The sequence below is a fragment of the Acipenser ruthenus genome, chromosome 17 (assembly GCF_902713425.1).
Source record: "Acipenser ruthenus chromosome 17, fAciRut3.2 maternal haplotype, whole genome shotgun sequence".
Lineage (NCBI taxonomy): Eukaryota > Metazoa > Chordata > Actinopteri > Acipenseriformes > Acipenseridae > Acipenser > Acipenser ruthenus.
In genome coordinates, this window is record NC_081205.1 from 13,172,431 (window position 1) to 13,183,607 (window position 11,177).

An 11,177-nucleotide genomic window follows, 5' to 3' on the forward strand; every position below is an offset into this window, starting at 1 on the left:
AATGCGACCAAAATTGTCCTCCACCACCATGATGAGAGAATGTGGATCGGGATGCAGGGACAGTTCTAGCGCCACTCTGTGAGAGGCCCAAGTTTCCCTTTTTAACAACCGGTGAGTGTGACCGGATGGGGAATATTCGCCTTCCTCAGCAGGCTCCCAATCTTGGAGCTGTTGTAAATATAACACCCAGGGCCCCAAATCTTTCCAAGCAGAAACACACCTAGTTTTCCCTAACGACACATGTGGGGCAGAGCCCCTAACTTCATACATCTTTGTTTGTTCAGGGGTGAGGCTAATGGACAGTGCAGCAAAATCAGCAGACCAATAGATATATTCTGATTGCAAATACTCTACGTTTTTGGGATGATGTTCAAAGAATCAGTTTTCAAATTCTAAGTCTCTCTGCCCATGAGAATATAGTACAGTGCAGTGCATTCATGACGCAGGCATGGTTTCCTGTTTAGCTCCCCAGAGGCGAACAGTGAGTTCCTCTAGCTGTGCGGTCTGTTTCCCCAGCAACAAGTCCCACGCATAAAGCCAGTCAGACTGAAACAGCTGTCTGTGATACATTAAAGGCACGTCTACTGATATCTCATCAGTATCGCATTCAATCTTTATGCGCAGGGCCGCCAAGAGATCTCTGCCACACAGGTTCACTGGACATAATTGGGAGCAAATAAAAGAGTGCGTCACGGATGCGCCGCCACACTTCACTTTGACTGGTTCGGTAAGTCTTTCATTGTTTGGTTGCCCTGAAGCTCCTACTGTTGACACTGTCTTCTGTGACAACTTTAAATGCTGTGCTTCGCTATCCTTTATTAATGACATGGCAGCTCCTGTGTCTACTCAAAATATTAACTCTTTTCCAGCTACATCTAATATAATGTTTGGGCTTTCATGGGGTTTAAATTTAGACTGAAACATTTCAAACACACTGTCACAGGGTAGCGTCGTGGGCCCAGATGTTATTGGCAGGCAAAAGAGACTCAGAGGCAAGGAAACTGTAGTTAACGCGCTTCTGCGCTGTTTAATAACAAAAGGAAATCAAAACACTGCTCACAGAGCAAAAATAAAACAGTTAAACAAACACAAAACTGTTCAGCCTGGGCAGAGCCTTCACTGAACTTGAACCTTTAACAAAAATACAGCAACACAACACCAAACTATTCACTCAGCAACTCCCACCCCCAAACAAAGGATTTTCTTTTTTTTATAGCATGTGGCTGGAGCCTAATTATCAATTATTCAATTAGCTCCAGCCACATTCTCACATGTATTTTGGCAGGGATAGGAAATTAACCCCATCCCTGCCAGCCACCACCAAATCACCACATAACAATATTATTTACAGGCAGGGCCCTGCCCTGCTACACACACATTCAGTACTCTCTGATGCTCCCTGTTGGCTTCATTGCGGTCCTGCACTCCACATACTCTGTCCCTCATTCTGACTTCCACTATCCCTTTGTATCGGGCAATTTCTCTCCATATGCCCATATTTCCTACACTTGTGACAATTTCCCTTAAACCCTTGTTGCTGGCCTGTTCGGCCCCTACCTCTGTCCGTGGCTTGGGATTGTGTCAATTTCCAGTCCTCTCTGCTGCTCCATCCACCCCCTCTGCCTCGACCGAGTCCCCCTCGCTGTCCTCCCGTGCCGGGTGTTTGGTTCTGATAGTACTCAAGTTGTACCATCTGTAACTTGCTCTGTTTCTTTTCTTTATCTTCTTTCTTCTTTATTTTTTGCTCTTCTTGTTCTCGACTGTGGTGCACGATGTGGCGCAGGAGAGTATCCAGGTCCCCGGTTTGCCAGCCTATGCAGGACAATATTACTGCCTGCTTTAGTTCAGTACGTATCCTGTTCATAATTACATTCTTTAGCATTTCATTTGCTGTGTCAGTACCTGGCTTTAAACCACTGTGATCTCGATAACACTTCAGCAACCGGGCATAATAGTCATCCCACGATTCCTCGCTTCCTTGTTTGCAGTTGTGTACAAGTGTCCAGTCTGCCAATACTGGCCATTTTTCGGTGATACGTTTCATTAGGGCCTTTAGTTGGCTATCAAAAGTTCCGGTATTAGAATAGCCCAGGCTATCGAAGTCCCCAGCCACAGTCGGCCAATCAAACTTTAGTTTTCGGCGCAATACCTGACTTATCTCACCTGTGCTGGGCCGGTACATTTGAACCAGGATGTCTACTTGGTTCGCGAATTGCTTTGAGTCCTTGCGGTAATCCGGCAGGTCCCCAGCAATGTCGTTTAATTCATCAATTGACCAGTCTCTTTGCACATCCACAGTTGGTGTCCAGGTGTCGCGATTTGCATCCCCAACCGGTGGTTGTGGTCGGGGGTTCGGGTATGAGACCAAAGGGTACATGTCATTTGTTTTCCCCGATCCCCGGGTTGTCATTCGCGATTCCGACTCCGACTTATTGGTCTTTTTCTTTTCTTTGATCTTCGCATCGGGAGGCGTTTCCGATTCTGGTGCTTCCTCTACGCCTTCTTCTTTCATCCTGGATGGGCCGGGGACTGAGCTCAGTTCTTCAAGCGGAGCGGATGCGGCGACTGGTTCCTGGTAGGGGGGCGCTGGCAAGCAAGCAGAGGGGAGTGGAGCCAAACGCTCAAGCCTTTGTGCCCTTGTCTTTCCTACCCTCTGTACCATTAATTCTTTCTTTTCCTTAGCCCTTTCCTGTTTCTCTATCTCGTCTTCTGCCATGCGCTCCCACTTCCTAAAACTGTCACAATCTATCCTCCCCTTACGTTTCTTTTTCTGTTTTTCCCACTGTTGTAGTTCTTCCCTGACAGTTGCCAACTTGGTTATTGATAAGGTGCCCCCTAATGGGAAACTTGACTTAGCATACCACAAATCATTTTGAGTGAGAGGACTAGAGCCCCATCTCTCGTGCATTAATTTTTGACATCCTGTTAAGCTTGTACAGTCTACGGTCTTGCTGTCTGCCGCACCCATTTTCCTGCCCTGACTCTAGCATCTCAGTGTTTTTGTAACAGGAAACGAAATAACAGCGCATATAGCAGATCAAAGCGAGAGAGAAAGGAAGAAAGAGAGCTAGAGAGAGAGAGAGAGACAAATGTCAGACAACCAACAATTATTTCACGTTAATTCTTAATCTATGTTTTCAGACAATACACAATAGAAACATTCATAACCCCTAGGGTCCTGGTCCACGACTTCAATCTGCCTAGTGCAAATCTAACTTTTGTTCCAGGACACACCATTAACATAAAAACCCGAATCTTCACAAATGTGATCTGACGGGACACTAACACATCCACACCTTGACACCAATTAATTTCTAAATCACTTCATTAGGCGATTATCGACCGCTTCGTTAGGCGGTTGATTTCTAAATCGCTTCGTTAGGCGGTTGATTTCTAAATCGCTTCGTTAGGCGATTGATTTCTAAATCGCTTCGTTAGGCGGTTGATTTCTAAATCGCTTCGTTAGGCGATTGATTTCTAAATCGCTTCGTTAGGCGGTTGATTTCTAAATCGCTTCGTTAGGCGGTTGATTTCTAAATCGCTTCGTTAGGCGGTTGATTTCTAAATCGCTTCGTTAGGCGGTTGATTTCTAAATCGCTTCGTTAGGCGGTTGATTTCTAAATCGCTTCGTTAGGCGATTGATTTCTAAATCGCTTCGTTAGGCGGTTGATTTCTAAATCGCTTCGTTAGGCGGTTGATTTCTAAATCGCTTCGTTAGGCGGTTGATTTCTAAATCGCTTCGTTAGGCGGTTGATTTCTAGATCGCTTCGTTAGGCGATTGATTTCTAAATCGCTTCGTTAGGCGATTGATTTCTAAATCGCTTCGTTAGGCGGTTGATTTCTAAATCGCTTCGTTAGGCGGTTGATTTCTAAATCGCTTCGTTAGGCGATTGATTTCTAAATCGCTTCGTTAGGCGGTTGATTTCTAAATCGCTTCGTTAGGCGGTTGATTTCTAAATCGCTTCGTTAGGCGATTGATTTCTAAATCGCTTCGTTAGGCGGTTGATTTCTAAATCGCTTCGTTAGGCGGTTGATTTCTAAATCGCTTCGTTAGGCGGTTGATTTCTAAATCGCTTCGTTAGGCGATTGATTTCTAAATCGCTTCGTTAGGCGGTTGATTTCTAAATCGCTTCGTTAGGCGATTGATTTCTAAATCGCTTCGTTAGGCGATTGATTTCTAAATCGCTTCGTTAGGCGGTTGATTTCTAAATCGCTTCGTTAGGCGATTGATTTCTAAATCGCTTCGTTAGGCGATTGATTTCTAAGATCGCTTCGTTAGGTGATCCCTTACATCTCTAGCTAGTCTCCAACAGTTAATTTGTAGTCTACTCACCACAGTCAACCGCAGTCTGGTTCAGAGTCCCTTATCGGCCTCGGAAGGGAACTGTCTTTCGGACGTTCTTGCCTCCAACTGAGTCAAATAGGTTATTCCCCACCAAACCGGATCGAGTTAGGGACCCTGCTCGCAGCGCCAAATTGTAATGGAAGTTTCAATCCCCCGTTCTCAAAGTGCGTGGACGCTATTCTGGCCGATGACTGGTTGATCTCTTCCTAGTTGCGAGAGGGAGCAGTGGCCCAGACAGACAGTGTGTGATGCCTGCTTCCAAAGATTTTTTACACCAACTCCTTTGAGATGCGATGGTCACATCGGGCAGTGTGTTCCGGGCTTAATTCTTGATTTTTTTAAAGCTGATTTCATGTCTGAAATTAAAAAGATGTTATCCTGAAGGTGATTGGCTACTCTTGTAATTAAGCTTCATGTGTGTAAAATGACCAGCCCCTACGTAGGTACTACTGTAAAATGACCAGCCCCTATGTAGGCACTACTGTAAAATGACCAACCATAGAAAATGAATAATTAATTTACATTTATTTAGAAGACTTATTTTTTATGTATTCTGATTGGTTGAAATCAATACACGTACTAAATATTTGAAACACGTACTAAATAATGTGTTTTTGACCCGGATGGCCTTCAATACACACACATACACACATACACACACAAAAACACGGTATTTCATTGGCTTGTATACAATGTCCTTGCCGATATCTTTCGAAAACCCCGACAGCCCCATTAGCATTGTTTCTAACTATTAGACTAAATATTTACACAATACTTATAAACTGCTGCTACAACCATGATTAATTTATTATTAATAGCGTTTTAATTAAATTATAGCAAATCACGCTTTTATTTACAATGAAGGAAACATATACTGTGTCGCCCAAATGATTATAATAAAACCATGTATTATGTTTTCACGTGATTAATAATCTGTTTAAAATGACATATTAGTTCCAGTAGAGTTACCACTGAATTAAAGCTATTTCTAAGGCTCTGAAACCGCCGGTTGATGCTCATCTTGGAGGGTCCAGGTCTATCCATCTTTCATTAGACTTTACCCAATGGCAAGTCCATATACCGCCACGAATTGGAGGGGAATGGCACATGTAAAATGACTTTGAATTTATTACACGTACCATTTTCTTTAAATTCATTGGGTCTCGTTTCATTTTCAGCAATCTGATTGGCCAAATTAGTATGCGTAGTATTAGAATTACAGCATGTACTCAAGTCAAATGAGAACATGTAGTAAATATTTGAAACACGTACTAAATAACACGTTTTTGACCTGGATATGGCAAGCCGTTTTAACATTGAATCCTCAATTGCTGATATTAGCAATTTTAATACTGATATCAGTAATGTTATGCTGTTATCAGCAATTCTATTTTTGATATCAACAATTGTCAATGTCATTTTTTGATATCAAAAATAGAATTCTTGATCAAAAATAGTACCTTTTATTTTGATATCAACACTTTTATTTTTGATATTACAATTCTATTTTTGATATAAAAAATGCATACTATGAACATCGGGTCTGAATTTTAGATTTAAAAAATGCATACTAATTAACATCTGGCTTCTTAACATGAAATCACTGTGTGGACATCATGGCTGATGGGGAGGTATCCTCAGAAAACACTGTTTCTGGCATATTTAGGCGTGTTTTTTCCGCTATAGACAGAGCAAGAACAGAATTGACTACTAACAGTGAATTACTAACATCAAGACGGAGGTGTTTCCAAAGAAGAAGAAATAGGTTTATGACTCCAGCCTTGCCAGGTTGGTTTTCTCTAGTAGTGGATATTTCTTATGTAACGTTGTTTTTTTTATTATTATTTGTGTCAGCCGGTGGAGTGGATATTTGAATGAGCCAATGGGGAGAGAGGATGAAAAGAGGGTCGTTGCAAGGAACTGTGGGAACCTGGCCAGGCTCCTGACCCTAATTGAAGGGACAGGCGGGTGAAATTTACACCCACATCATGAGGCATGGGGATTGCTAAAAACTGTCCTCGTGTCCTTCATGGTTTATTTTCAAACAAATTTTCTATTTAACGTTTTGAATTTGTATATTTTGTATATATGTGATGTATGAATGTGATGTAAAATCTAAATAAAATGAATATCTTAAGATATATGAATTGTGTTTATTTTAATATTATTTTTATGACAGTATGAAGATTTAAATGAATCAGAGTGGCTAAATGCAGGGACTCCAAATGTGAGGATATATATATATATATATATATATATATATATATATATATAAATCAGTTCTCTCTCTTGTTATATACAGTTTTCATAGCATCTTTGTTTTCCAATGGTATTTCCCTCTTCACAATAACGCTTGTGTATTGAGAGAGTTATGTTATATAAAAATGTATGGCCACAAGCAGATCATTACCAGATTTGATCTTTTGTTTTTAGGGTTATTTCAGAGTTTGTCCAAGAACAGAGCAAAGTGACGACACCGCCCCCCCCCCCCCCCCCCCCCCCTCCCCCCCCTCCCCCCCTCAATGAAGCTCTCCTACTTTACCTAACAGGTATCTTTACTAAATCAATACAATATGTACTGTAAGTTCACTATACATTATATTACATCAAATGTGTCAGCGCTTTTACATCATGTTTATATCATCTTCATTTTCCTGTTTTTTGTTGCTAAAAACTTATGTTATATGGTTAAATGGTTATGCAGTGATATTTTTGCTTTAATTATCTGCCATGCTAAAAAGCCATTCTGACAATAAGCTTCTTCTCAAAGTTGATTGCTAGGAAGTGTGCAAGGAAAGCACATTTGTCCAACACATCACCTTATGTACTTTTTAATTAAATATGATTGTTCCTGTAAACAGATCCAGATCCAGCCTGTTTTTTAAGATTATATATTTGTTGCTAAACTGCAGCAGTGTCTCACACATAATTCATCCTTCTATTGCCATCTTTGAAAAAATAGATTCCCCAGAACAAGTTTCTACCTAACAATATTTTACCATCATGACGCCATTAATTTTCCAGGTAAATGCAATCGTAAAACGTATTTAAGGCAACATACTTATAAGAACATAAAAAAGTTTACAAACAAGAGGAGGCCACTTGGCCCATCTTGCTCGTTTGGTTTTTAGTAGCTTATTGATCCCAGAATCTCATCAAGCAGCTTCTTGAAGGATCCCAGGGTGTCAGCTTCAATAACATTACTGGGGAGTTGGTTCCAGACCCTCACAATTCTCTGTGTAAAAAAAGTGCCTCCTATTTTCCGTTCTGAATGCCCCTTTATTTAATCTCCATTTGTGACACCTGGTCCTTGTTTCTTTTTTCAGGTCGAAAAGTCCCCTGGGTCGACAATGTCAATACCTTTTAGGATTTTGAATGCTTGATCAGATCACCGTGTAGTCTTCTTTGTTCAAGACTGAATAGATTCAATTATTTTAGCCTGTCTGCATACGACATGCCTTTTAAACCCAGGATAATTATGGTCGCTGTTCTTTGCACTCTTTCTAGAGCAGTGTAGCAGGGCGGTAGAAAGCCCTGCTGTGTAAATGTATTTCTTTCTTTTTAGAACAGGGTTTCCCCCTCCGCCCCTGTGTTATTTTGTATTTGTTTTGTATTATTATTGTTATGGATTTATGTATTTATATGATGGCGAAGCGCCGTGTGTTTTGTTATTGTTTTTGTATTTATTTATTGTATTTAAATATGACGGCGTAGCTCTGCGTTTTGTTTTGTTTATTTTAAAACGTGTTCTGGCAGAGGCGAGATTGGTGCTCGTAGTCTGCCAGGAATAATTAATAAACTCGTGCAGGTTGTGGCCGAGGGGTAATAGAATAATTCATAGCCAGTTAAACCCCTCGACCATGATATATAAACCTGCAGCTCTCTGCACTCCAGGTGGAGTACTGAGGAGTGTTGGGGACGAAACAAAAGTAAAGGAAAGCGAAACTAAAAAGTCATAGGAACAGTGAAGGCAATCTGCCCAGCCTGACCTATTTTAGTGTTTGTGATTTTGTTTTGTTCTGTGTTTTCTTTTTGTAAAAATCTTTCATTTATTTTTCTTATTCAATAAACGGCGCACAGCGCCAGCTATAACATCTGCCTGCGTGTTTTCCCTGCATCTCTGGCCTGACGTCACATGACTCAGCCAGCCTGCCACAAGCAGCAATATCCTTTTTGTAGTGAGGTGACCAAAACTGAACACAATTTTCTAGATGAGGTCTTACTAATGCATTGTAATGTTTTAACATTACTTCCCTTGATTTAAATTCAACACTTTTCACAATATATCCAAGCATCTTGTTGGCCTTTTATATAGCTTCCCCACATTGTCTAGATGAAGACATTTCCGAGTCAACATAAACTCCTAGGTCTTTTTCATAGATTCCTTCTTCAATTTCAGTATCTCCCATATGATATTTGTAATGCACATTTGTATTGCCTGCGTGCAGTACTTTACACTTTTCTCTATTAAATGTCATTTGCCATGTGTCTGCCCAGTTCTGAATGCTGTCTAGATCATTTTGAATGACCTTTGCTGCTTCAACAGTGTTTGCCACTTCTCCTATTTTTGTGTCGTCTGCAAATTTAACAAGTTTGCTTACTATACCAGAATCTAAATCATTAATGTAGATTAGGAATAGCAGAGGACCTAATGCTGATCCCTGTGGTACACCACTGGTTACCTCGCTCCATTTTGAGGTTTCTCCTCCAATCAGTACTTTCTGTTTTCTACTTGTTAACCACTCCCTAATCCATGTGCATGCATTTGCTTGAATCCCTACTGCGTTCAGTTTGAGAATTAATCTTTTATACAACTCAAGTCTCCTATCTGTGGTTTACTATAAGACCTGCTACACCTTGGCGTCACATCATCACTATATATATATAATATATATATATATATATATATAGTTATAGACACACTATAATGTATTAAACAATTTAAATCATATTCTTTTTTAAATTTAAAATCCTATTTTTTTTGTTTATTTCTATTTATTTTATTTTTACAAATAACAAAGTGTGTGTATTAGGTGTATCTTATTTAGCAGAGTATTGAATCTGTTATATTACATACAGTTTAATGCATCCTTTTGACAGAATATATTTACCGGTAGTGTTTTCTTTTCTCATGCTAGGCTTCTTATGTTAGAAGTGAAGTCCTGTTTCGGACCCCTTGAAGCTCACCCAAGGCAGCTGTTTTTCATTTCCGATCAGGGAGCTTTACAGGAAAGGAAGTACTGTACTGTAGGGAAGGCCCGGTCTCTGGCACACGGAGGAGCAGGGATTAGTGCACAACACCATCCTCTATAAGGTAATGTGTGGCCACACGCCCCAATTACATCGTTTTCATTGGAGTATTCTAACTGATACAGACATACAACTGAAATTGCAATAAGTAAATTATTCACCATCCATTATATTTACTTGTTCTGCCCTGGTAATGAAGAAAACATTTTTAAACAGAACCAGCTCAGAATATTTATTCTAGATTTAGAGTAATTTAATCCTATAGCCTCCTATATTTAGACTCTTCAGGAACATGATAAAAATACTAAATGAAAATGCCTTTATCTGGTGTTTTTAAATTGAATTCCTGAGCCTTAGTTTAATATGTCTGATTTAGTGCAGCCCATGGAGAAAGTTTGTGCAGAGCAGATCCTTTAAGTTTTAATTATACTGTGTGTTTTAGGACTACCAACATGATTCTTCAGTTCACAGAAGGGCTCAATACTTGTGGGACATGGTAAGGGAAAACATGTTTGCTTTCCTGCCAATCTTCACAAATATGAGGAAAACAATTACAAGAACCAGTTTCAAAGGTTTCTTTGACATTTGTTGTAGTACACAAGGATCTAACAACATGAAGCCGAAGAGGAGATTGCATATGCATGGGAGCTGTTTGTGAACATGGTGAAAGTATCTGTGGTTTTCTGTGTGTGTGTGTGTATGTATATATATATATGTGTATGTATATGTATATATATATATATATATATAGTGAGGAATGTAGAGCTGAGAGTGTGGAGACAGAGTATCAGGGATATGGGGTTCCTGATAGTGTCCTCATGCAAAGAAAATCTCAAAAACAGAGGCAGGATAAGAAACTGCTAACTTCAGCAGGGCTACACAGAGGAAAAAGAACAGTTTAGTTAGTGCCCAGAGGGCAGGTTTTTGTTTTGATTTATTGTTTTCAATTGCCAAACTGAACTGCGTAATAAATAAAACTTGCCTTAGGTTCAGTACTTCTGGTGTTCCGACTCCTCTCTGAGAAGGCAAAGATTTGGCTACCACAACAAATACAGAACACATCGTTCACAGTATGTATGTTGCAGACAGTTGTACCATGTTCATTGTGCAAACTGTACTCCTAGAAGTGATGCATTCTGTATGTGTTACAAACCTGCTTCTATCCAAGCTAACAGATCTGACTGGCAGAACATGACACTGGACAAGGGTTCAGACAACAAAACACAAGTTTAGAGATATTTATTAGATTTAAAAATGTAAAACATATTTACACAATATTCATGATTACATATTTATAACAGGATGTTCTTGTGTCACCAGCACCTGATCTACTAATGCTAGATCCACAGACAGTGTTTTTATTTACAGTGTAGGTGCTTACAGTGGATCCCACCCCCATCTCCCCCAGTTCTTTCAACAAGTGCAGTGGCATTACCAAGACAAACAGCTTCATATACGTTTTTCATTGTTTGTGAAGGAATCCAAGAGTAACTAGAAGTTAAATTTAAAATTCACAATTTGAATGTGACTTATTTAGGAATGAAGTTATCTGGGAACTTTCTTACTGCAAAATTGAACACTA

At 39.9% G+C, this 11,177-nt stretch overlaps 2 long non-coding RNA genes across 2 annotated transcripts in view; one reads left to right on the top strand and one right to left on the bottom strand.

Annotated features, from left to right (window-relative positions):
* The first annotated feature begins 532 nt into the window (after positions 1-532).
* Positions 533-11,177, top strand: part of LOC131697945 (uncharacterized) — a 13,182-nt gene continuing 2,537 nt past the window's right edge. The window contains exons 1-2 of the long non-coding RNA XR_009307570.1: positions 533-727; positions 9,484-9,659. This is a non-coding gene — a long non-coding RNA (uncharacterized LOC131697945). The remainder of the gene's footprint in view (positions 728-9,483; positions 9,660-11,177) is intronic.
* LOC117423743 (uncharacterized) overlaps positions 10,820-11,177 on the bottom strand; it is a 5,640-nt gene continuing 5,282 nt past the window's right edge. The window contains exon 4 of the long non-coding RNA XR_004547820.3: positions 10,820-11,177. This exon is cut by the window's right edge and continues 623 nt beyond it. This is a non-coding gene — a long non-coding RNA (uncharacterized LOC117423743).